Consider the following 25296-nt stretch of genomic DNA (forward strand, 5'->3'; position numbering starts at 1 on the left):
CCCTCGCGCGGAACAAGCGGAGGGATCTGCGAGCGGGATGTAGTCCCGGCGCAGAGGTTTTACTTTGCCGCAGGAGCAGCGGGGGCTACGGGAGTGAGTCCCCTTACAGCCCGGAACCGGAGGAGGTGTGGAGGAGGAGGCAGAGGAGCAAAACGGCCACCGGAGGAGCCGTTAAGAGCGCGCGGCCAGCGGTCAGTAGCAGGGGGGTGGAGGGGAGGGGGGGGAGAGAGAGTAGGGCGGGGAGCAGCAGCAGCAGCAGCATGGAGCAGGCCGCTCGCGGGCTTTCTCCCAGAGCGCAGCGGGACGCAGCGGCCCAGGCAACGGCGGCTGCCAGTAGGCGGCACATGGCGCACGCAGCTGGAAAAGCTAATAGAGGGTTTTGTGGGGGGGCCGTGCGAGGGAAAACACCTATCGCTTTACTGTACCTCGCACGGATCCTAGGGAGGAAGAGGCAGAGTTGGGAGCATACGCCAGGGGGGAGCGGGGGGTATGGGGACACGGCGCAGCAGGCGGGAGAAGGGCGGGAAGGGAGACACAATCCAGCTCTTTGGCGCCATCTTCAGGTGATGAATGCGCCAGCTGCGGTAAAACCCCTCGCGCGGGCCAACGCAAGCGTGCAGAGGCGGGGATGCACAGCAGCGAGCGTAGCAGCCAAGTGCTAGAGGCTTGGGCTCCGCGGTCCACTTTTCATGTGTCCCCGGCTTCTTCCGCAGATATTAGGCGAGCCAGCCGTAGCAGCAGGCAACGCGAGGCGATTGCAGCCTGCGGGGCTTCAGACGCACGGAGCCCAGGAATCCGTGGTGTCGCCCACAACAGGGCTCTGGTACGACACACGGCTCAGAGTCTGATGGTTCATAGAGCAAGACCACCTGCCCCCGTTTATCCCTTGGCAAGGCCGGAGGACGACAGAGCGGGTGAGTCAGCATGTGGTAAAGTCTGGGGCACTGCATCGCCCGGTGGTAATGATTTCATGGTAGCGCTAAAGGCGCTGGTTAAGCGGTTTGATGAAAAAGGACTTCCAGTGTCCTATGCTCATCCGGGGAGCCGAGGCTCGCCCGAGGTTGGTTTGTTGGCTCACGCACCCGGGTCTTCGTCGGTAGAGGCGAGCGGGACAAGCGAAGAGCTTGGTAAAGATGGTTTGAGGTCCCGCGGTTGGTAATTTAACTCACGCTCCCGGGACTCGTCAGCGGTGGCAAGCGGGAAAAGCGAAGAGTCGGTAAAAGATGAGTACATGTATATATCTACATATATCGGAAAGCTTAAATCACCTAGGACTCGTCAGCGGTGGCGAGCGGGAGAAGTGAAGAGTTGGTCAAGGACATCCGGGGAGCCGAGGCTCGCCCGAGGTTGGTAATTTGACTCATGCACCCGGGACTCGTCAGCGGTGGCGAGCGGGAGAAGCGAAGAGTCGGTGAAGGATGGTTTACGGTTTTCGGATTCCCGGGACTCGCCTGTGGGGCGAGCGGGAAGGCGAAGAGTTAGTAATGAAAGGACTATCAGTGTCCTACGTTCATCCGGGGAGCCGAGGCTCGCCCGAGGTTGGTAATTTGGCTCACGCCCCCGGGACACGCCCGCGGGGGCGAGCAGGAAAGGCGTAGAGCTTGGAAGGATGATTAAGGTATCGTGCTTGCTTCGGCAGCACATATACTAAAAATTGGAACGATACAGAGAAGATTAGCTTCGGATTCCTTAATTTGCATAGCCCCATCGGGTGGGGCATCACGGGCGTCCTGCGCAAGGATGACACGCAAATTCGTGAAGCGTTCCATATTTCGCTTGTCGGAACTCAATAAAGAGCATTTGTTTCTTCGAGTTAGTTTGGTGCTACGTCGAGGATTTCGTTGTCGCATCTCGGGGGAAAAAAAAAAAAAAAAATTAGTTAATCATGTGCTTAATAGCTCAATCAGTAGGGCCATTGCCTGGAGTACAAAAGGTTGCAGGTTCAAGTCCTGATAGTGTGGTAATTTGTAAAAATTTGCGAAGCTGTTTTTTAAGTAGTACCTCGGGAATCGTAGTTGGGCAACAGGCACCCGTGGCGTACAAGCCCTCGGGGTCCTGCCGGTCGTTTACCAAAGGTCAAAAGGAAGTAGGAAGCAAGCCTACTTAAATCAGGTTTCGCTTCAGGTTTCGTGATTCTGCAGTGCTATCCAAGTTATGCTCTGACGCTTAGTGGCAATGTAAAATATGCACGAGAATAAGGAGTTAGTGATGGAGAAGCTGCTGAAGGAGGTTGAACTAGGTCGGATGGCGGGTCCTTTTCAGGAGCCGCCATTCGAGAACTTGCAAGTTTCGACATTGGTTTTGGTACCTAAGAAGGAACTAGGCAAGTTTCGGCTCATCCATCACTTATCCTATCCAACAGGTAAATCAGTCAACGACGGTATTAAAAAGGAACAGATGGCTGTATTGCATACTAAAAATCTTTCGATAGGGCGGTCTGTCGGGTCCGCCAGAGAAGTAACGGTGTGCTATTTCAGCTGCCGGAGGATAAAGTGGTTAGATTGCGGCAAGCGGTGGAGACGGTTGGCAGTTTGCATAAAGCTACACTGCATCAGTTTCAAGTTTTGACGGGTTTGCTGAACTTCGCTTGTCTGGTCATTCCCATGGGCCGCCCGTTTGCTAGGCGTCTATCGCTGGCAACGACGGGGGTTAGAGAGAAACATCATTTCGTCAGAGTGACGAAAGGTATCCGGGCGGACCTACACGTGTGGCAGATTTTTCTCCAGACTTTCAACGGTCAGGTGATTTGCCAAGCGACGGAAGTGGCGAACGAGAAGTTGTCCCTTTTTTCAGATGCGTCGGGCGCTTGTGGTTTCGGAGTCATACTGGAGAACAGTTGGTGTAACGCTCCATGGCCGGTGGACTGGGTGTCCAGACGGTGGGTGAAGAACATTGCGCTACTGGAAATTTTCCCCTTGATGGTGGCCATGGAGATATGGGGAGCGAGATTGGAAAACAGAAACATCTGTTTTTGGTCTGATAATCAGACGGTGGTCAGAGCTGTGAGCAAGCAGTCTTCTTCATCTTTATTGGTCATGGCGGTGCTTCGCCATTTGGTTTTAAGATGTTTGCAGTTTAACGTGAAATTGAAGGCAAGACACGTGCCAGGTATCCTTAATAGAACTGCTGACGCTCTTTCTCGTTTCCAGATGGAGAGCTCCAGGGAGCTGTACCCGACGGCGGACGTCAAGGGGGTACGTTGCCCGGCTTTCTTGTGGGAGATAGTAGAAGAGAGCTTTTAATGCTGATTCGCAACTCAGTGGCGGAATCAACATGGAAGCGGTATAATAATATTTGGAGAACATGGATAGCGGCAGCAGGGGGCCAATTGCCCGATGGAGAGCAGGCCAGAGTAGTGACGCTAGATAGGTTAACGGACCTGCGAAAACGGGGCGCGTCGGCGGACGCGGCGCGGAAGCATCTGACAGCTATAGCCTTTTTGCTCAAACTTCATGGCGCACGCGATGTAACAAAAGATTTCGTCTTTGGGCAAATAGTCAAGGGCTGGAAGAAGGAGAAGCCGTCTAGAGACGGCAGGCTCGTTGTTTCGGGCAGCTTTTTCGCTGGCTTTTTTCGCGGCGCTGCGGCTGGGGGAGCTAGTATCCCCCAGCAGGACGAGACAGGGCGGGCTGCTTTTTGTGGACGTCCTCTTCGGTGAACAGGACGTGAAACTCTGCATCAGAAAGTCCAAAACGGACGTCTATGGCGCAGGCGAGTGGCTGCGTATAGCAGCTATAGGATCCGGATGGTGCCCAGTAGCCCTGCTTAGAGACTTTATGAAAACGCACAGAGGATCGGGTCCTCTGTTAGCGCATGCGTCAGGCTCTCCGTTAATGAAATTTCAGTTCGGGGCAGTCATGCGCGCATGCCTGGCTAAGCTAGGCTTCAAGCCAAGCGATTTCGGCACGCATTCTTTTAGAATTGGCGCAGCGACGTCAGCTTTTGCTTGCGGCCTAAAAGGGGAAGAGGTAAAGAGGGTAGGTCGGTGGAGGTCGGAGGTCTACAGGTCTTATGTTCGACCGGATCTGAGGGTGCTGTAATAACTCCTGAGTAAATAATTTTGGTTTGGTGTGTTCGGTGCTTTCTTTTGTTTTCCTTTACTGAATCAGGCTGGACGGTTTGGTTGGTCGGCCATTCCTATATATATTGGGCCGAGAAAAGAGCGCGGGCAAGGCCCGTGGGTGCGAACCTTGGATTACAAGAAGCACAAGTGTGATGGCATGGAGTAAGGGGTTTACAATGGGCCAGGCTGCTCCACGAAATCCTGTGCATCAGCAGATGGTCTCCGGAGAAGGTGGATTTAGTTATTCATGCCGGAGGGAATGATTTAGGAAGGATGAAGGTAGCGGAGCTAACGGCATTAATGAAGGAGGATATGGTTCGTTTTAAGAAGTTTTTTTAAAAAAATGTTATACTAGTTTGGTCAGATATCGTTGCGAGAAGATTTTGGAAAGAAGCGAGGGACGTGGAAGCGATTGAGAGGGTGAGGAGAAGCATTAATTTTAAAATGTCGAAATTTGTTAGATCGTTAGGTGGGGTAGCAGTGAGGCACTGGGAGTTGGAGAGGAGGGAGCCAGGGATGATGAGGTGCGACGGGGTGCACCTCAGTGATATCGGAATGGACACATTCCTTTCAGGACTTCAGGATGGGGTGGAGGCGGCTCTGTCGCTGGCATGTGGGGGGCAGAGTGCAGCGTAAAGTTACGCTGCATCCTTCGTGGCGGTAGTTAAACTTTCCATGCCAGCTGGGGAAGGAAGGCGTTTACAGGCCGTTCAGGGGCCTTCTCACGCCTGGTTACTATTCCTGGACTTTAACATGTTTACAAGACGTTTTAGGCATGGGAAGATATAGGAATAAAAGTTAATAATGTTTGGTTTATAAAAGTTAATAAAGCTGTGGCCGTCCCACAAAATTAATGCCAGCAAGGTATGTTGTGTCTTTATTATTATTATTATTATTATTGGTATTATTATGGTTATTATTATGGTTCGGAGCAAGTTAAGGTAAGGGGTAGTCCCCCCAGTCTAGGAAGCAACAGACCGCATAGGGAAGGGGCTAGTGACTGGGGGGCGAGAGGGTATAGCAAGGGTTAATTGAAGAAGCAACCGGGGGAGGGGTTTCGAGTGGAGGAAGCAGAGAAAGGAAGGGGAGGAGTCGGCAGTCCACGAGGAGAAGAAGAAGGGAGAAGACGCCCGCACGCCCTCTGATCTGAGGGGGGGGGGGGGGGATTTTTTGCAGCTCGCGCGGAAGGAATTTTTCACTTTGTTTTCAGTTGTCACAGCTGTTGGCGGTAGTTGAACTTTCCATGCCAGCTGGGGAAGGAAGGCGTTTACAGGCCGTTCAGGGGCCTTCTCACGCCTGGTTACTATTCCTGGACTTTAACATGTTTACAAGACGTTTTAGGCATGGGAAGATATAGGAATAAAAGTTAATAATGTTTGGTTTATAAAAGTTAATAAAGCTGTGGCCTTCCCACAAAATTAATGCCAGCAAGGTATGTTGTGTCTTTATTATTATTATTGGTATTATTATGGTTATTATTATGGTTCGGAGCAAGTTAAGGTAAGGGGTAGTCCCCCCAGTCTCATTCCCCCTTGTGTTTGCTTCGGTTTCCTGTGTATATGTACCTGTGTTTTAGGCGCTCTCCTGCTGTATGTACTGTATTAGGCCCGTATGGATAAGTCTTATGTGACATTGTTTCAGTAGGAGTGGTTGCCATCTTTTCCCCCCTCTGGGCTGTGCACTCTTCTAGCAGACTTCTGTGACTGAGGCCGGTTGTGTAAGGCACAGAGGTTCTGTTCAGAGGTGCACAATTTGTTACTCCTTCCTATATGTCATTTTTGCCTTAGCGTCAGGATTTTTTTTAGATAAGTCGTGTACACATGCGTGCTTTGGAGGAGTTGCTAAATTTTTTTTATTCCTTAAGGGTCGAGTGGCCCCTTTTTTAAAATGGAGGTACTGTTAGGTTGTGCTTCTGGGACCTGTAATACTATGGGTTTCCAGGAGCACATTTCCACAGGTGTGGTGTTCTTCAGCCAGCCAATCATCACCGATCTGATGCATATAAATATCAGCCCTTTGGCAGTAGGGAGTTGGTGTTCCTCACTTCCCCTTGTGTTGACATTCATGCTTGTTGTTCTGTGGGTGTGTGCTGCAATGTGTTCTGTGTGTCTGTGCTGGTTCCCAGATGTGGTGTGAACAGTCCTGTTCAGTTGTGTTTGCATTCGATGCTGTGTTAGTATGAACTGTTTTCTGTGCTGCTTAGATTGTTTACCATCTCTGTGCGAGTTAGGTCCTTAGGTTCCAGCATGTGCCATCCCTATCAGGACAATCGCACTGCTTACAGACAGGTTTCCTGGGGTTAGTGAGGACTCTTGAAGTGTGTTTGCGGGCCTAAGTAACTTGGCCAATCCAAAAACTTATACCTCATATCATATCTCTTTAACAATTCCACCTGTTATGTGTGCAGGTATGTATGGTGCGTGTTTTGGTTGCCAGTGTGTTAGTCATGTCCCTGTCTCCATGTTCCGCTGGAGTTCGCCAGTTCATGAGTGAGAAAGATGTAACAGTAGCACTAGAATTATGTTTTTGTGCTGAAAAATCACTCTAAAGTGCTGGCCACTTATCTCCTTACCTTGTAATTTGCTATCCATTGCCAGTTTTGTTAGTGATGTCTGTCTCTAGTAACAAGCTGAAGAACAGGAAGTGAAAGAGGGTGATGACTTGTGCTGCTGATGCAAGTCTATAGAGGGGTGGAGTGCACTGTTAGAAACAGTATCACCCCAACATGCCTATAGCTAATAGTAATTGATTTTTACTATTTCATAGCTACTGAAATCACATCTACACTGCTCAGTGTCCTACATGATGATTTTATGTCTGTCTATGTATACTACACAGACAAGCAGATTATGCTGTTTTCTCCATGTGCAATGTATAGAACACAGTATAATATCTAAACTACTCCTACCCGTTCAGAGTGAACTGAAAATCAGAGAGATAGCCCACAGTAGGTGAAAATGGTGAAAAATGTAGGGAAAAAAAGTCATAATGGTCAGGAATACTGCTGTTACTCATACACGCACACACATCAGCTTAGGCCTCATGTCCACCTGAAAAATACAATCCGCGCAGAATCTGTCGCGGATTCCACGCGGATTTGCTTTAAATGGTTTTTTTTTTTTTGCATGCAAATATCCGCACACATTGCTATCAATGTGATAGCAATGTTGCCGATCCGCGGCAAAATGGAGCATGCCGCGTTTTTTCTCCCGTGTGTGAAAAACGCAATTCTTTTAAAATGCCATCCGCGGGTGCAAAAATCAATTTAATGGACCGCGGATCACCAATGATTCCCTATGGGCACAATCTGCTGCGGATTAATTTTTAGTCAACTGGGAACATTCAAACCTTCTCTAGCGTCAATCTTCCTTGACCAACAGGTGTGTAGACCAAGCGGTCATCTGTTACCGCCAAACTTGCTCCTTGATTGAACAGCCCTTATCACCCTTTTATCACACATGTGAAAAAGACTTGGGTATACTAATAGATCATAGACTGAACATGAGTCAACAATGTGATGCAGCAGCTAAAAAGGCAAACACAATTCTGGGATGTATTAAGAGAAGCATAGAGTCTAGATCACGTGAGGTCATTATCCCCTTCTACTCTTCCTTAGTCAGACCTCATCTGGAATACTGTGTCCAGTCCTGGGCACGCCACTTCCAAAAAGACGTAGACAAACGGGAGCAAGTTCAGAGAAGAGTTACCAAGATGGTAAGTGGTCTGCAAATCATGTCCTATGAAGTTCGGTTAAAGGGGTTGTCCCGCGCCGAAACGGGTTTTTTTTTCCACCCCCCCCCCCCCCCCGTTCGGCGCGAGACAACCCCGATGCAGGGACTTAAAAAAAAAACCGCACAGCGCTTTCCTGAGTCCCCGCGCTCCGGGGACTTCTTACTTACCGGTTGAAGATGGCCGCCGGATTCTTCTCCCTCGGTGGACCGCAGGGCTTCTGTGCGATCCATTGCCGATTCCAGCCTCCTGATTGGCTGGAATCGGCACGTGACGGGGCGGAGCTACACGGAGCTGGCATCCTGCACGAGCGGCCCCATTGAGAAAAGAAGAAGACCCGGACTGCGCAAGCGCGGCTAATTTGGCCATTAGACGCCGAAAATTAGTCGGCTCCATGGAAACGAGGACGCTAGCAATGGAGCAGGTAAGTGAAAAACTTCTTAGAACTTCTGTATGGCTCATAATTAATGCACAATGTACATTACAAAGTGCATTAATGTGGCCATACAGAAGTGTATAGACCCACTTGCTGCCGCGGGACAACCCCTTTAAAGGATCTGGGAATGTTTAGCTTGCAAAAAAGAAGGCTGAGAGGAGGTGTAATAGCTGTCTACAAATATCTGAAGGGCTGTCACAATGCAGAGGGATCAGCCTTATTGTCATTTGCACAAGGAAAGACTAGAACCAATGGGATAAAACTGAAAGGGAGGAAACATAAATTAGATATTAGAGAGTGATCAATGAGTGGAACAGGTTACCATGGCAGGTGGTGAGTTCTAATTCAATGTAAGTGTTCAAACAAGGGCTGGACAAATATCTGTCTGGGATCATTTAGTAGATCCTGCACTGAGCAGGGAGTTGGACCCGATGACCCTCGAGATCCCTTCCAACTCTACCATTCTATGATTCTATGACGTAAAGTTAAAGGGGTTTGTTCCGCGGCAGCAAGTGGGGTTATACACTTCTGTATGGCCATATTAATGCACTTTGTAATATACATCGTGCATTAAATATGAGCCATACAGAAGTTATTCACTTACCTGCTCCGTTGCTGGCGTCCCCGTTGCCATGGTGCCGTCTAATTTCAGCGTCTAATCGGCCGATTAGACGCGCTTGCGCAGATGGGTCTTTTCCCTTCGGCTCGGTCCGGCAGCAGCGGCGTTCTGGCTCCACCCCCTTGTACGCATAATCGCGTAGCTCCGCCCCGTCACATGTGATTGGCTGGAATCGGCACATGTGACGGGGCGGAGCCACGCGATGACTCGTACAAGAGGGGGGAACCAGAACGCCGCTGCTGCCGGACCGAGCCGAAGGGAAAAGACCCATCTGCGCAAGCGCGTCTAATCGGGCGATTAGACGCTGAAATTAGACGGCACCATGGCGACGGGGACGCCAGCAACGGAGCAGGTAAGTGAATAACTTCTGTATGGCTCATATTTAATGCACGATGTATATTACAAAGTGCATTAATATGGCCATACAGAAGTGCATAACCCCACTTGCTATCGTGGGACAACCCCTTTAAATATTCTTGAGGTTTCATTTTCCCCTATTTCCCACTGTTACCTTTTCTGTGGAGCCCCCTATTTTTTCTTGGTAAAGTCTACCCCAGGCTTTCAGAGCTTTCAGAGAGTGGTCTAATAGAGGTCTGACTAAGGTATTTCCTTTGCTGTCATTGGAAGGGGTCTCCTCTTTTCTGCACTTAATAGCAAATAGGATTTGCCTTCCTCTGAGATTTTCCACTACTTATAACTTAAACACGTATTTCCTTTCCTTAAAAATACCACTTCTCCTCTGACTTTAACTCCCTTTGAGTTGCGTTGCCCTAAATACCCACATGCTAGAGGTCTCAATTCTAACATTTATTCCAGCCTAGTTTACTCCACTTACTGTACTCAATTACCATATGTTTCCAGATGGGAAGCAGAACTAAGCTGCACCCTAGGATTAGTCTCACATATTGTTATTGACTAATAAGTGTCTGTAATATACTGATGTTAGATATTCTTTTCCAAAGTCCTCCTTCATTGGTACTTGGTTCCTGCTGGAATAGCCTACGCAGTACCGGGATAATACTCCAATTACACTGGACAACAATAATGCAATTTGAAATTTTTTCCTTTCTCAAAATATTTAAACTACTAAATTTTTGGTCGATACACACGAATATGACATTAGATTTTGTTTATTAGCTCCCGTTTTTAAGATATACTAATCTCAAATCAAAATAATAATTCTTTCTTTTCTCAAAATAACTAAACTACCCAAATACTTGTCCTAATCTCCTAACCGGATACTGAAATATTGGCGATATGCTTTTTTTATGGTTGGAGTAATTTGAAGTTACTGGGCAGAAAATGTCACCTCACCACACGGAACAAAACTTTTCACAAGAGTTTTTACAATTACTTGGCATCCTGGATTCTAAACTGAAATTCCGAGAAAAAAAAAAAAAAAAACAAGTTGGAGAACACTTAATTGCATTTTTTATTGCAATATATACATATCAATTCTAAGATTTAAGCATTACGGTATCTGATTTACATTTTGGTTATTCAACTATTTTACTATATATACTTTTGTTCATTTAATGATTTCACTCATCTAACCTTGTGGATCTAAATAAAGGTACATATATTTAACCTAAATGGGCTCCATCTCAGAGCCAAGAGCTAAGGGTGAAGTCACACGAACGTATATCGGGTCGGTTTTTACGCCGAGCCGATATACGTTGTCCTCGTGTGCAGGGGGGGGGGGAGGATGGAAGAGCCAGGAGCAGGAACTGAGCTCCCGGCCCCCTCTCCGCCTCCTCTCCGCCCCTCTGCACTATTTGCAATGGGGAAAGGTGGGACGGGGGCGGGGCTAATTCTTGGAACTTAGCCCGCCCCGCGTCCAGAAAGCAATGCTCTGCCGGGGACCAGGAGGGAGCGACAGCCTGCAGCAGCGCCACAGAACGCCGGGGGAGATGAGTAATGATTTTTTTTTTTTCGACACTTTCTTTTTTTTATATTACTGGCGTATAAGACGACCCCCGACTTCAGAGCAGATTTTTCGGGGTTCAAAAGTCGCCTTATACGCCGGTATATACGGTAATTCTGTTACTTTTATTATTCTATTGGGCATTTGACAAAGGCAAAGCTCACATGACCGTATGTTTACCGCATATTACTCAGACTGTACGGCTGTGTGATATGCGGTAATTCGCAGGCAATCAATTACATTGCTGTTACGTGTGCTGCTGAGACATGTACTATTGTGATTCCAGCAGCACAGCAGTCTCAGGGTTGGTGATTGAGCTGGCTGGGTGTGGTACTTTCAGCTAGCCAATCCCCTGGATCTGTGCTCACATATAAACCCAGGTCCTGGTCAGTCTGTATGGCCACTAAGGTGAGTAGTCATGAATGCTTGTCTGGTGAGGTTTGCAGTGTGACTTGGTTCATGTCTGTTTGTATGTTTAAATTCTGTCAGTTTTGTGTTAGTTTGCTGTGTAGCCACTCGCAGGTTTCTCCTTTCCCTTGGCAGGTGCGCCCTCGAACATCTGATTTTGTGTGCATGGTGCGAGCTGGTGACGCCGCCCACGATTTTCCTTATAGGCCAGATAGGTGCTCTGGCGGTCCTTCCCCTTGTACGGTGGGTGTGGTGGCTCCATACAGCTTTGGTGGCATGCATGTTGTGTCTGAGTTCCATCTCAGTCTGTATTCCTGTTCCCGGGTCTGTTTTGCGACGAGGTGCGCCCTGCGGACGTGGTTTGTTGTGGACCCCTGTGCGGGAGGTACCAGGGTGTACTTCCTTCTCCTGCTGACAGGCTGGCGTCCGCATCAGGCCCGTAGTGATAAGTCCTGTTCACGCTATGTCAGTGGGGAGGGTAGCCATCTTTCCCTCTGGATTGTGCATATTCTATGCAGGCTACTGTTCGGTGGCCTTTTGGTATGAGGTGCAGTGGTCCTGCTTAGTTCCCTTACTCTCTCCCATTTTGTTGTCTTTGCCTTGGTGTCAGGTCCTTTTTAGATAAATCCTGTACACGTGCGCGGTTTGGAGGAGTTGCATAATTTTTTTTTTGGTTATGCTTAAAGGGTCCAGAGGCCCCTTTTTTAAAGGGGAGGTACTGTTACGTGTGCTGCTGAGACATGTTGTACTATTGTGATTTCAGCAGAACAGCACTCTCAGGGTTAGTGATTGAGCTGGCTGGGTGTGGTACTTTCTGCTAGCCAATCCCCTGGATCTGTGCTCACATATAAACCCAGGTCCTGGTCAGTCTGTATGGCCACTAAGGTGAGTAGTCATGAAGGCTTGTCTGGTGACGTTTGCAGTGTGATCTGGTTCATGTCCGTTTGTACGTTTAAATTCTGTCAGTTTTGTGTTAGTTTGCTGTGTGTCCTGCAATCTGTGTCCTGTCCTGCGTTGTCCGCATCTATTAGGTTCTGTTGAGCCTAATAGCACAATGCTTACGGTGCGGAATTCCACCGCGGAATTCTGCACCGTAAAATCACTCGTCCTCATCCGCGGCATGCTCTATTTGCCGTGGGTGTACGCGCGGACGGCTTCCATTGCAGTCAATGGAAGCAGTCCGTCACGCTATCTTCCGCTGTAGCACAGCGGAAGATAGCGTGAAACCGCTTCTCTGCCTTCCGAGAGCCGTGTCATATGACGCGGCCGGCGCGTCACGTGCTCTGTTGCGCATGTGCGCCGAAGCGTCATGCGGGATGTAGGACGCTTTGCCGCCCATAATGCCTCATTCAGTGCACAAGGATAAAGGACCTGTGATGACATCACCATCATGTGATCAGGGGGTGAAGCAAAGAGTCAGTAACTGACATTCACAGGTGCTGTCAGGCTCTGCATTTAACTTACATGTAACACACGGAAAGACGGACAAGTGGTCGTTAGCACTTTGATATCGTTGAATATGCTCTCAGCTTCTTGACTAGTAAATGGCAAGTTTTCCAGAGCATTATCCAGATGTCGAAAATATCAATTTTCATCATTAAAGTTGGACATCAAACTCCTTGTTAGTGGCTGCATACCAACTACTGCATTTAATTACATTTACTACCCACCCAGGATATTTGAAAATTGCTTTGGCAGAGTTTTTCTCTAAGGCCTCGTTCACACAAGTGTGGTTGTAGCGCAGTAGAGGTGTGTGAAAAAAATCGTCTGACAGAGACCTCTCTCACATCTCTATCCTCTGTCACAACTGTGATTGATGCATAATCAGCACAGCAATTCACTGGAAGCTTATAATTTGGCTGTTTATATAGCACTTCTATTAACTGACACCCTGTGCATCCCATTAGTTCCCAACAGTTACGTCCTTTCTCAAACACTGCATGCTGTGTGAAAATATTAGTGGCTAAAGACAATTGCCCTCACAGCCTGCCTAGCAATATACGTATATTTAGTTCATTTATGGACTCAGTAAGGATTTAGTTCAGCCACCTATTCCTCAATTTTAAAGTGCCCCTTTGTTTTTAGTGCATATATGACAATAAAGTATATACATTTTATATCAATCTCTTTTGGGAGGGTATAACAATTGGGCTATTTTTTGCCTTTGGCCTGGAAGAAAAGCAACCTGCATCACTGGTCAGAACTAAGCAAGCACCGCAAACCGCAAGCAAGGCCCGAATTATCTGGCCTGAAAGTCATGGACATGTATGAAGACTATTTTATGACTAGAGATGAGGAACGTACTCGTTTAGGGCGATTTCGCAATCGAGCACTGCTTTTTTCGAGTAACTGACTACTCGGGGGTAAAGCTTCAGGGGGCGCCGGGGGGTGAGCGGGAGGTTGCAGAGGGGAGTAGGGGGGGGAGAGAGCTCCCCCCTGTTCCCCACTGCTCCCCCCCGGCTCCACCACGCCACCCCCCGAATCTTTTCGCCCGAGTAGTCAGTTACTCGAAAAAAGCAGTGCTCGATTGCGAAATTGCCCTAAACGAGTACGTTCGCTCATCTCTATTTATGACCCCTGAAGAAAGTGTTCTATGGCAGCAGGCTTTTGTTCAGATTTTTTTTGAGTGTGTTCTATTTTAACTTTATTTTGAGAAGTTATAAGAAAAAAATCATTTACTGCAGTGTTTGGTGTAAAGTAGTTCTTCACGGGACATTATACTCCATACACAGCCCAAAAATAACATAAAACATGTATATTGCAATTCAGAACATTAAGGATAGTTTCACATGGGCGATTGCAATACATCACAGCAATATTGCAATTTTGCTCATGAGATGTCTGAGCGTCAGTGCTGCTTTTTCTCACAAAAACATCGCTGTCGCTTGTGATTTTCTTGTAAGAAACACAATAGAACTTCCTAATGTTAAAAACGCATCACAAGTTTGTGTGTTGCGATAAAACAAAGTAAAAAATGTAGAAAGAGAGGGCATGCCACGACTTTTTTTTTTTCATGCAACACTGCATGGGTGACGATATCGCAAATGTGAAGGAAACCATTGAAAAGCAAGGGTTTCATATTTCTGTGTTATTGAGAAAGTACAGGTTCATAAAAAAATAAAGAATCTGTCTCAAAATGGCTGCTAGATACAAAATGGAGCATTATAAGATGTAAATAAGCTTGTGTGTAGTGAAACAATAATTCAAGCAGAAATAGCTTTAGAGCAGGAGATTCGTTGCAATGCGTAATGATGTCTCTCTGTTCTTTTTCATGAGAACCAAGTCTGGACACAGCTGTTATCAGGAAAAGTCCTCCCACACCTGCGGAGAAACTTGGACAAGGGAATTGACTGTACTACAGCGAGCTGAATAACAAAGTGAATACAAGGGAGGACCAGGGAGGACGAGATAACGCTGAAAAGAAACAGACGCTTGAGAATATAACAGATATATTCTCAATGTTTTTCTAATCCAATGAGATTAAACCTCGTGACTAATGACGTATTGCTTTCCTGTATCAGAACTATAGTCAGTCAATAAACGCTCAGAGTACGTACGCCTTAAGCAGAGCGAGCTATATACTTGCCGTGGCTCTCTCTCCGTATCTGAGGAGAACTGGAAACCGACTCTTGTGTGGTTCTTGGCCTCCGTGCTGCAGCGGATACGAATTGATTTGGAACCCAAGACTTGAAAGGTTAATGTGACCGGTCATGTGTAACGGTCCTTAACAACTGGCGTAGTCGGCAGGATTATTGATTGACGCTGATGATAACCATTGGACTGCGACACAGACCTGGATTGATGATATCAGCCGTGCCAAAGTCCGGGGACTGATCAACCCCATACAGCACGGTAAGTCACATATATACATATATATGATGTCTGCCGTTGGTCTGTTTTGGCACGTTTGATTGTAGTCTGTCCTGCGGTCAGTCGTTATTTCAATGTACAATTGTTAAGCTGTCATCAATAGACATTGTTACCTCAGGTCTTGGGTAATCTTAAGTGACACCAAGGGACAGAATCGATAGATATAGGTACCTAAGTTGTTGTTGCAAATTTATTGTGTATTTAAAGATATCCATGAGTATAGGTTCCAGGGGGCGATTCTGACCTCCATTGGAAAAAGGGCTCGGATATTAGGTGTATTTAAAGATATCCCTGAGTATAGGTTCCAGGGGGTGATTGAGCATAGGGCATCAGACGTGAAAGTCTTTGAACATCACGTGATTGAGCATAGGGCGTCAGACCTCCAGTGGAAAAAGGGCTCGGATATTAGAAACATGTTGAAGTTCTTTAAGAAGACTACTGATCAGGGTCTCCTGGATTCTGTCCACTTGGTGTCATGTAGAGGAGGGAAGAAGTATGTGAAGAAGGTTAAGAAGTTATGTGAGATAGTGGGTATGCCGTCTGGTGGCAGGCTACAACCTGGATTGTGGTCAGAAATGTAAGTGTAGAGGGTCACTGAATGATGCTGGTTTATTGAAAGACGCTGAAATGTGGCATAAGGTTTCTGTACAGTTGAAAGCTGAAGGTTATGAGGAAGTTGAATGGATTGAAGAACATGTAAAGTCTTACAAGTACCGTAAGCCTGTCAGACCGCCTCCATATGAGGGCTCTGATAAGACTGATGATGTTCCACATTGGATGTGCATAAGGTGTGGAATTCAAAACCAAGAATATGTGTTTATCTATGAGTCTAAATGCAGGGAATAGTTCATATTCACAGAGAGCGGACAGCCGTTTTACAAAGGTGGGGGCTGTCGGAGAAGGCTTGAAAAGTGTGTTAGCTGATAATGAAGGAATTGTAGTTAATAGACGATTGCTCAAGTTTGCAGAGAGAGATGTTTCAGTAAGTAACGTAAAGTTGAAGTAAGAAAGTTGCAGATTCAAGATGGCGATTATTCATATGCTTTGAGTTGAAGACAAAGAAAGGCAGTCCTTCTTTAACATCTGAGGGCACCGCCCCGGCCGTGTCATGGACAATGTTTTTCTCCCTTTTGTCCTGCCCCTAGATGGCCGTGTTGTTATTGGGGCCAATACCAGTCGATATATCTTGATACGTGTCTAGTATGTAGTATTCCTGGACCCTCCCGTCACCATCGCCCAGTCAGGCCACGCCTTCGGTGGCCATTTCAGTGCCAGCCATAGCCCTGCGGCCATTTTAGCTTCTGTTGTAACAATACCTTCAGCTGCCGCTCAGACGTCCTCTTAGCTCCGCAGCAGAAATGAGCTGGCCTCTGACCTCCCATCTATGTATGTTTTTACCCGGCATACCAATTCTTTGAACTGCAATGACGAGTGCCTTTTCTGAATTTTGCATAGAAACATTCAAGTCCCCTCATCCCGCCTGCAAACAGCCTCCTCCCGATTATCTGTTCTGCAGTCTGTGTTTAGCACCCCCATCCCAAGTAGGTCTGTGCTTAAAATTTCCCATGAATGTAGTTGTTGCTGGAAAAATCTTTTCCACTTTGCAAGGGGGAAAAATGGAGGAGAAAGGGAATCCTCTAGTCTATGTCCCCCTATGACATGAAGCAAGTTCATGCAGAGTCTGCAGACAATTACGTGACAATTAACCACCGTGCTGTCTGTCCTGTATGTTTTAATGTCATAACATTGTGTCATTGCTGTACGTGTTGTCCATTCCTCATAAGTCAGATACTGCTGAGATGAAAGGTCGGAAGGGGAGGGTCAATATGTGATTATATTTATATATATATATATATATGTACATAGAGGGTTAATGCTTGATCTATTAGAATCTGCAGCTAGTCCGGAGCAGGTCCTCCCCCCTGTTTCCTATCTCCCCCCTTCCCTTTGTTTTTCTCCATCTAACTCTCAAGGCCAAAGATTAGAGCGGAGAACACTGGATAATAATTAAGTTTGCTTGACTAGAATAGAACCCGTAATGAATCCAGTGAATCTTACTGTTTTTGCTGTTCTTTGTGTAAATGTCAGTTCTGTGATTGGTAGGACGTGTGCATAATTGCTAAATGTGTGTTCCTTTTATGGGAAATATTAGTGATGAAGTGGTTGTTGTGGAATCTGTTGTACATCTCTAGTATTACAGACAGTTAAAGTTTGACTGTTTCCAGGGAAAGGTGGTAGTGATTGAATGCATTTGTTTGCAAGATGAGGACAGTTGCATCATACGCGTTATCTCCTGGTGTGAACGGTGTGCATCCTAGTGCAATGTATCCACAATTTCCTGAACTCTGTAACGGCACAAACATTGTGTGTGTGGTGAATCATAGGCATTTGAATGAGAGAGACAGACTTGACCACATGGATGGATGAGAGTTAATGACCCGTGTTCAGACGATGCAGATATTGACTGGGGATACAATTTCCCCTCCTCCCCCCTGCATATGCAAACTGTAAATTTTCAATGTGGATAGATGTTTGTAGAATATTCATGTTTCTGTTATTGGCACTGATATCTTACAGGCCTTATCTGCATCCACCAAATTCCTACCGGATAGATCGGTACGGGTTGAGACCTCAGGTGCCAGTTCAGAAGAGTTTTGTAAACTAACTGCTCCAGCAAACACCCCTCTTTTTTCCAGTCCAGAAAAAACGCTGAAGGGTCAGCCAGGCGTCTACCACATGTAGGCGCTGTGTGCTGTCGGCGCTGTGTGATGTAGGCACTGTGTGCTGATGAGGTGTCAGTCAGACACCTACGGCATGTCGGTTCTGTATGCTGATAATTTGGAAGCCTGCCAACAGGCCACAATTTCACTGTTAATTTTTCTTGCAGAAATGACAAACTCCAGTCCTGCAAAATAAAGGTTGTTCTCCTGGGTCATTGTTTAGGCCAAGGAACTGGACATCTGACAGAGGAACAAAAGGCTGCTGTCCAGGCCATACCTGTACCTACATCTGTTGCCAAACTCTGCACCTTTCTGGGCCTTGTTTCATACTGCTGCCCATGAATCCCCTCGGTTTCCTCTCTCATGCAACCACTCTATGACTGTCTTTCAATTATTCTTTTCTCTCTCGCCTCTGCAGCAGCTCTCTAGTCTTGGGTATTCCCAACTACTCTTTACCCTTTACTCTTTTCTGTACTGAACTTTCTAGCCATGTGACGGCAGTGTTGACACAAAAGCACGGAGGACAACCACGGCCACTTGGATACTACTCAATGAGGGTGGATCCAGTGGCTCGAGGAGCTCCCTCATGTGTTTGTGCGGTGGCAGCAGTACAGGCAATGGTTAACAAATCTTCGGAGTTGGTATTGAACTAACCCCCCCCCCCCCCATGACATCCGGAGCGTATACACGCAAGTGCAACCCAAGCACTTATTTCTGGCCCGTCAAATCCAGCTACAATGTGCTCTTGTCATTCTTCTCATTGTTGCTACTACCTTGAACTCGGTTACTCTCCCAATTAAGTACCCTAGTTCAAAGGGGGGGGGGGAGAAGATATAGGTGATCTAGGTATTGCAGGTCAGCTATTTTTAAATTTTTTATTTTTTCTTTTTCCTTTTTACAATAAGGTTATGATCTATTTGAAATAGAATACCAGCCTGATTGTCTAGCGGTAATCGGTGCAAGGGGTTCAGAAGTGCCAATTCAGCTGGCAGAAACTGAACCGCTTGAGGTAATGTTTAAAGGGTCACGATGCCTCACGCGCTTCCTTATGCTGGAAGGTCCTGAAAGCATATTGAGAATTGCGTGATGGGACCCTTGGGAGGTTGTATCAAACTTCACCTGTCCGGTGAGGCTTGTATACACCCCGGGTCTGAAAGTCACCCGACCTTATGTCGGATGGCAGCAGACCAAGCGACACCTCTCCCTGTCCTCACTCTTACGTACGCAGAGGACCAAGCTCTTAGCCCCCTTGGTCCGTCAGTACCCCCTGGCACATGTCCAGGAAGATGCAGTTGCAGACACTGTCTCTTCTTTATGTTAACTTAAAGCCCTTAAGGAATGTGTCTTCCCAGCCAATACCCCTTTTGTTCCCCGTTAAAGGGAAAGAGTTTAAAGGGCCAGCCAGACTGTCAGCATTTGTTTGCATTTATTTTCAGAGGAAAGCAGTACTGTTGGACAGTGCTGCCATAAGGGGCACAGAATAGCCCAAAACCAGTTTACCAGATGCATGAAGCTGATATTAGACGCCTGGCCAATTCCCGAGGGCACCACCCTCTTGCAATATGTTGATGATTTACTTTTTTTTTAATGTACTCCTGACCCAAATAGTTACCTCAATGTATCACTAAGCCTTTTGTGTTTCCTCCATCAAGAATAGAAAAGCTGTAAGTTTACTAATGGAAGCCATCATGTTGCCAGAACAGGTGGCCATAATAAATGTTAACTGAAAGCCCTTGTTAATAATGCATATTCTGAGTTGTATTTGTAGATGGTACCAGGGTAATTGATGACTCCACGCTGGATATGCAGTGGTCACGCAACAAGATGTGCTAAAAGCAGAATGCCTGCGCATGTCCCAGGACAGGAAGCGGAGTTACAGGCCCTCACTGAGGCGTGTGGAGTGGTAGAAGGTAAGATGGCAACCTTTTACACTGACTCCCGGTATGCATTTGGCATAGCTCATGATTACGGCCTAACATGGAAGGCCAGACAGCTTGTTAAGAATGGTGCAGCGGTGGCAAAGTGGAGAGCTCACACCAATTCCTACAGCAGAGAAACAAGAGGCAACGCCATCACAGATCACACAGCAAAGGCAGCGGCCCTCAAGCCGTGGAAGAAAAGAAGAGAAGAAGAATTTAACAATAACTTTGGACTTTGATATAAACCTTGGACTTTGACTACTTTGATATGAACTTGGACTTTGATATGCTAAAGACTTTACAGTTACAAGCCAGCAATGAAGAAAAAGACAAATGGACTAAATATAGGAGCAGCAGAAATGGGACGGTGAATGGCGAACAGTCAACAGAACTTGCCCACCAAGGTCCCTGTGCCCCATGATGGCCCAGCGAATGCACGGAAAGACACACCTACCGGGGGTTCAGAAGTCCGCCTTGAGGTCGTGTCCTCTGGTCTGCTCCGTCGCCTCCGGTGCCGTCCGGCATGGCGTGCCCACAAGGGTCTTTCTGACTTTATTCCTGACAATGTCGCCTCCTGTGGCTAGAAACGCACTGACGCCAAAATCTGCGATCTGCACTGAGCCGTCTTCACCCAGGGGGATGTTTCCAGCCTTAACATCCCTGTGGATCTGGCCGTTCTTATGCAGGTACTCCAGGCCTTCCAGCACCTCTTTCAGCATGGTGGCGATGCTCGCCTCATCCAACACCCCGTTCAAAGCAGCAATGATGTCAACGCTTGAGCAAGGACGGGTGGCTCCTGGGTTTTCTGTAGCTGCTGTATCATTTGTCCAATTTTGCATGATCTTTGCCGTAAGCAACAGGGCAGAAGTAAATTTGCCACATAACGCTTGCCTAGACCACTCTACCCATTTCAGGGATTGCAAATTGGCTACATTCAGCTCCCACTTGTTGGGAAGTATGAATATGTGCTTGTTGTTGATTTCTTTTCAGGTTGGAGACCTACCCTGTTACCAAAGTAAATAAGCAGGTAACCGTACAGAAGCTCATGAATGAGGTAATCCGCAGATACGGGGTACCGGAAGTGATTGAGTCAAACAAAGGTACAAATGTCACAGGTGAAATAATGCAATACATCATGTCTGCTTTGGGTATATTCCAGGCTTTTCACACACCCTACCGTCCACGGAGTAGTGGGAAAGTAGATCCATGGGCAATGAAGGAAACGGGTAAATCTTGAATTGAGTGTCTTCCATTAGTTTTTCTTTTTCTCCGGAGGATACATGTCACAGTAGCCAAGTTTGGGAAATGATTCTCTTGTTAATTTTGTCATAGGTCTCTCCAAGGAATTGTCAATAACGCATTCTGTGGTCTCTGCTTCTCTCTCAGGTCCTACAGACGAGCGTCACAATCTGAAACCAGGTGGCAGGTTTGATCCACATGTGTATATATATGTAGATGCAATCGGAGTGCCAAGGGGGGTGCCGGATGGGTTTGAGGCCAGGGATCAAGTTAAGGCCGGATTTGAGTCCCTGTTTGGAATAGTAACCATCAATAAGAATGTTTGTATATATATTACAACCAGCAGGGGTTCGTGAGCTATACAAGAGATGCACTTTAGGGGCTTGCTGACCAGTTGGGCCCCACAGCCACCATGGCTTTCCGGAACCGAGTGGCTCTGGATATGATGCTAGCCGAGAAAGGTGGTGTTTGTAAAATGATTGTTGAAAACTTGCTGTACATATATTCCAGATAATACAGGCCCCACAGGTAAAGTGACTATCGCAATAAAGAAATTGGCCACATTGTCAGAAGAGCTGAAGCGTAATTCTGGGATAACTAACCACTGGGATGAGTGGTTTGTATGGACCGGACAATGGAAACAATTCTTAATGCAGATAGGAATAGGGATTCTGGTTACTCTTATCATACTCCTGCTACTTTCTGTCTGTATTGTGCCCTGCATAAAACGCTCCTGTGCTAAGCTTACAGATCAGATGGTACCTGTCGCCCCCGTATACGTAGATATAGAGACCCCAGGCGATGGCTATATGCCTATAATACAACAGAGTGATTTGTCCCCTTATGGATCTGTCTCAGCAGAAGCAGGGGTGACCACTCTAGTCTCCCAGCCATTAGACTAGAGTAGCATGTGTGTTGTAGATCCCTTCTGTGTCTACTAGGTCTTCGTGTTTAGTTAGTTAGGATTAGTTGTCGGGGAAGGGATTAGCCCTTGGACAGCTGACCAACAATGATAGGTAGGGCATAGATCATAAACTAGAGATAGGGAAAGCAAACCTTACCCCGCCCAGTAGAAGTTATAAGGTATTGTTTATTTTGAGACAGTTTCTAGGGGGATTTGAGAAAGTACAGGTTCATAAAAAAATAATCTGTCTCAAAATGGCCGCTAGATACAAAATGGAGCATTATAAGATGTAAATAAGCTTGTGTGTAGTGAAACAATAATTCAAGCAGAAATAGCTTTAGAGCAGGAGATTCGTTGCAATGATGTCTCTCTGTTCTTTTTCATGAGAACCAAGTCTGGACACAGCTGTTATCAGGAAAAGTCCTCCCACACCTGCGGAGAAACTTGGACAAGGGAATTGACTGTACTACAGCGAGCTGAATAACAAAGTGAATACAAGGGAGGACCAGGGAGGACGAGATAACGCTGAAAAGAAACAGACGCTTGAGAATATAACAGATATATTCTCACTAAACAATGCATGATTCTTAATGTTTTTCTAACCCAATGAGATTAAACCTCGTGACTAATGACGTATTGCTTTCCTGTATTAGAACTATAGTCAGTCAATAAACGCTCAGAGTACGTACGCCTTAAGCAGAGCGAGCTATATACTTGCCGTGGCTTTCTCTCCGTATCTGAGGAGAACTAGAAACCGACTCTTGTGTGGTTCTTGGCCTCCGTGCTGCAGCGGATACGAATTGATTTGGAACCCAAGACTTGAAAGGTTAATGTGACCGGTCATGTGTAACGGTCCTTAACATTATCACACAATTTTATTGCCGTGTGAATCCGACCTGTTTTAAAAATGAAATGAAAACCCTACAACATTACAATAAAATCTACTCTTTTTTGAGTTAAAAAAAAATTTGAACTACAAGGTGGTGGATGATGCCGTCTCAGCTCCTCCGGTGGTGGTTAAACTAGAAATCTGCTGTGATGGTGTCTAATAACCATAGGACCAGGGTGCATAGTATATTTACAGAGGTCCAGATTAAAATTGAAAGCTCCCTCATTGTAGCATATCCTGGGAAAAAAAAGAGAAAAGTTTTACATCCATGCAGGCCGCATGGATGTAAAACAGTGACCTACACAATCTTAATAGATGGCAGGATGGGAACAGATCCACACGCAAGCATACACCAAAATACAGACCAAACGTGCAAGCGCCAACACCTCAGACAACGATAACAGGTGGCAAACTACTTCCCAGATGTACCACACAAACGGATAGTAATATTAAGAAGTACGAGGTATTGGTTTGTTCTTTGGCCAAAATACATAAAGCGCCAGCGGGAACTGCTGCTGCTTCCCCGCCTCCACCAATAAGCTTCTTCCCTTGCTCCTGCCATAGACAACTGCCACTGTGACACGGGGCTTTGGTATTTCAGACTTCTGCTGCTGTCCTTGGGTGAGTTCAAAATATTTTTCCCTATTTTCTTCCTCTAAAACAGGGGTGCGTCTTATTATCCGGTGTGTCCTATAAAGGGAAAAATGCGGTACATTTTATTTATATAGCCTGGTGTATATGAATTGGAAGGGCAGTAATATATTTCTACCAGTGTTTTATTTTACATGATAGTGTTAGGCTAGTTTCACACGGGCGATCGCGATTTTGCCGCTAGAAAATAGCGGCAAAATTGTGTCTTTGTTCTCGCGATTTTTGGGTGTCATTCACAGTCTTAGGCTGTTTTCACATGTCCGAGAAAATCACTCGAGATGCATAAATTTCGCACGAATATGAATCCTATTCTTTTGAATGGGGTCATACACATGAGCGATTTTTATTTTTTTTACTGCATCGCATCTCACCGCACCATGATACGATGCCGGAAACAAAGCTTGGCATGTCCAATCTTTGGGCATGCCCTCACATAGCATCGCACATTGTTTTCAAAGTGAGCGGTGGCAGCATCACAACACGTGCTAGGTGCACACTAGTGCGATGTGAGGTGTCCCATTGCAAACAATGGGAAAAACTCTGTGATCCTCTGTCACGGTTGAGGATCGCTACTTCTTCAGAGTAATGCGAGGTTTTAATATAAAAACGCCTTCCATCTACGGAGAAATCGCTTGTTGGTGAGCGTGATATAGGCCTGTGATTCACAGCCAGATAACGCACTTGCCCATGTGAAATTAGCCTTAAAGGGGTTGTCTCGTGGCAGCAAGTGGGGTTATACACTTCTGTATGGCCATTTTAATGCACTTTGTAATATACATTGTGCATTAAATATGAGCCATACAGAAGTTATTCACTTACCTGCTCCGTTGCTAGCGTCCCCATCGCCATGGCTCCGTGTAATTTCGCTGTCTTCTGGCGTTTTTAGATGCGCTTGCGCTGTGCGGTCTTCTGCCTGGTGAATGGGGCCGCTCGTGCCGGAGAGCTGGTCACCGCGTCGTCATCGTAGCTCCGCCTCCGTCACGTGGTGCCGATCAGCCAATGAGGTGGCTGTATCGGCAGTGGCACGCGGAAGACAGAAGAAGAAACTCCACGGTGCACCATGGGAAGACCCGCGGTGCACCGTGGGAGAAGACCAGCGGCGCCATCTTTAAAAGAAGAAATGAAGAAGCTGCAGAACGCTGATGCAGGTAAGTGCAATGTGCTTTTTAAAAACTAACAAATGCTTTCTTTTTCACAGGGCATATTGCAGGGGTCCATTTAAAAAAAAAAAATTTGCTTTCGCCGCGAGACAACCCCTTTAAAAGGCTTGGACTAGAATAGATTTTTATCACCTCTCCATAGGATAGGTGAGAAAAGTCTGATCGGTGGGGGTCTCCTTACTGGGGCCCTGTGTCCCCCACTTCTTGTCCCTGCAGGCTCTCTGCACCCACACATAGTGACATCCAATTAAATGGTACAGCGGTTGCACATGCGCGGTGCAGCTCTATTCATTTCAATGAGGCTGACAGAGATAGCCGAGTGCAAGCATTTGGCTATCTCCGGCATTCCCACTGAAAATAAATGGAGTAGAATTGAACACGCTTGACTGCTACTAAATTCAAACTCCTCTTCATTGCTGGGGGTGCAGAGAGTCCAAAATGAGAAAGTGAGGGGGACACTGGACCCCTGTTCTCAGGATTGGTGGGGGTCTCAGTGGTAAGTCTCCTTCTGATCAGACTTTTTTCCAACTAACTTATAAGGATGACTGAGAAAAGTATATTTTGCTACAACCCCTTTAAGTATTTTGTCTCTAATTTCACTTTTATCAAAAGAAATTTAAGGCAGCTGCCCAGCTACGGTGTCAACATTTTATTTTTATTTCATAAAAGCAGGTAAGACGTTTCAGCAGAGCATAGCCTTTTTCAAGCATAGATTATTCTCCTTGAAGAGGGGTGCATCTATGTTATTTCTATATCTGTCCTGAT

General features: G+C 46.5%; 1 pseudogene; it reads left to right on the forward strand.

The window, feature by feature from the left end:
• Positions 1-1623: 1623 nt before the first annotated feature.
• On the forward strand, positions 1624-1775 carry LOC136574198 (U6 spliceosomal RNA; annotated as a pseudogene).
• The last annotated feature ends 23521 nt before the right edge of the window (positions 1776-25296 follow it).

Source organism: Eleutherodactylus coqui, chromosome 7, assembly GCF_035609145.1.
Source record: "Eleutherodactylus coqui strain aEleCoq1 chromosome 7, aEleCoq1.hap1, whole genome shotgun sequence".
Taxonomy (NCBI): Eukaryota; Metazoa; Chordata; class Amphibia; order Anura; family Eleutherodactylidae; genus Eleutherodactylus; species Eleutherodactylus coqui.